The 2,229-nt window shown below is 43.4% G+C and overlaps 1 pseudogene; it reads left to right on the top strand.

The window, feature by feature from the left end:
* Positions 1-523: 523 nt before the first annotated feature.
* Positions 524-666, top strand: LOC112204715 (U2 spliceosomal RNA; annotated as a pseudogene).
* Positions 667-2,229: the final 1,563 nt, after the last annotated feature.

Here is a 2,229-nt window from a genome sequence, read left to right as displayed (position 1 = left end):
CTGCCTCAGCCTCCCAAAATGCTGGGATTACAGGTGTGAGCCACCGCGCCTGGCCTGGGTTTTGTTTTTAATACCCATCTATGACTTGTAACTTCTACAGAGTGATAAAAGTGATGTATCATTTAAGGTATCATTATTCTGCTTCATGTAATAGAAACCCAGCTGTGGTGGCTTGACCAAGTAACTGGGTCTTTTCCTTCTATATAAGTCTGGAGATAGAAGTCCAGGGCCGGGAAGGTGCTTCCACAATGCCATTAGGTAGACAGGCTCCTCCTGTCTTTCTTTCTCCCATCTTTAGTGTGTAGCTTTTGTCTTCATGCTTGCAAGATAGTGAAGTACATTTAGATCTAATGTCTACATTATAGGCAGGCACAGAGTGAAGCACAGAAAGCAATTAACAGTCGTATTTTTCCATCTGATCAGGAAACAGTAACTTTCTTGAAAGTCCCACACAGGAGACTCCTCACATCTCATTGGCAAGAACTGGCTCTCATGGTTATATTTTTGTATACAAAATTATTTAATCACTTCTCAGCCTTTTGGCTAAGATCAAGGGTAGTATCAGTTCTTATCAGTTCTTTTTTTTTTTTTTCTCTTTTGAGACAGAGTCTCGCTCTGTTGCCCAGCTGGAGTGCAGTGGCGCAGTCTCGGCTCACTGCAACCTCCGCCTCCCAGGTTCAAGCAATTCTCTTGCCTCAGCCTCTCAAGCTGGGATTACAGGTGCCAGACACATTGCCTGGGTAATTTTTTGTATTTTTAGTAGAGACAGGGTTTCTCCATGTTGGCCAGGCTGGTCTCAAACTCAGGTGATTAACTTGCCGCTGCACTCCAGCTTGGGAAACAGAGCAAGACACACACACACACACACACACACACACACACACACACACGAAGAAGGAAGGAAAGAGAGAGAGGAAGGGAGGGAGGGAGGGAGGAAGGAAGAAAAGAAAGAAAAACATAAAAAAAGAGAAATAGAGAAATTTCCCCCCTTGTTTCAATTCTTTAATATGTGTTGAAGAGAACTTTTTTTTTTTTTGAAACGGAGTCTCACTCTGTCACCCAGCAGGCTGGAGTGCAGTGGTGTGATCTCATCTCACTGCAACCTCCATCTCCCAGGTTCAAGCAATTCTCTGCCTCAGCCTCCTGAGTAGCTGGGATTACAGGCGCCCGCCACCACGCCCGGCTAATTTTTGTATTTTTAGTACAGACAGGGTGTCACCATATTGGCCAGGCTGTTGTTGAACTCCTGACCTCGTGATCCACCCGCCTCAGCCTCCCAAAGTGCTGGGATTACTGCTGTGAGCCACCGTGCCCAGCCTGAAGAGAACTTTTTATACCTACATAAAATCAGGCAAGGGAGTATCAGTTATTTTTTAAATTTTACTGGTCACCCTTTCCCCTCTCTTCTGTCCCCTCCCCTCTTCCCTTGGAGCGCTCTTCCTCTTCCACCAGAATCCAGTGATTCCGGTGAGGCTGCTAAATGGAACACCCAGCTATGCCCATTGCTGCCCCATCGTGACTCACAGTAATGGACATGTGACTCAACCTGGTCAGCTTATATCCCATTCTCCTGACCACAGTGACATCCCAGTGACGGGCATAGAACCAGCAGTCAGTTACTCTCTGGGATTTATTTCATGGAACTAGGAGAGAGAGAGTGTTTAAGCCACCCCATCTCCAGCCCCCAGTAGACTTTTTTTTTCATTATTATTATTATTTTTTTCACAATCCCTACTTTGGATGTAGACTTAAAAAAAAGTGTCAAGGAATGTATCAATTTCTTGTAGGTTTTCCAGTTTTTTGGCATATATTTATTCCTAGTAGTCTCTGATGATTCTTCATATTTCTGCGGTATCAGTTGTCATGTCTCCTTTTCCATCTTTGATTTTATTTAATTGGGTATTCCTTTTTCTTAGTCTGGCTAAAGGTTTGTTGATTTTTTCAAAGTAAACCAAGTTCATTTTTAAAAATCTTTTGTATTTTGGGGAGTTTCAGTTTCATTTGTTTCTGCTGTATCTTATTATTTCTTCTACTAATTTTGGGTTTGTTTTCGCTTTCCTAGTTAAGATGCGTTGTTAGGTTATTTATAGACTTTATTGTTATTTATTTTTTTTGAGTCAGAGTTTCCCTCTCGTCACCCAGGCTGGAGTGCAGAGGTGCAATCTCTGCTCACTGCAACCTCTGCTTCCCGGGTTCAAGTGATTCCCCTTGCCTCAGCCTCCTGAGTAG

The sequence above is a fragment of the Pan troglodytes genome, chromosome 8 (assembly GCF_028858775.2).
Source record: "Pan troglodytes isolate AG18354 chromosome 8, NHGRI_mPanTro3-v2.0_pri, whole genome shotgun sequence".
NCBI lineage: Eukaryota > Metazoa > Chordata > Mammalia > Primates > Hominidae > Pan > Pan troglodytes.
The sequence above is the reverse complement of the archived record's forward strand: the minus strand, read 5'-3'. Positions and strand labels throughout refer to the sequence as shown.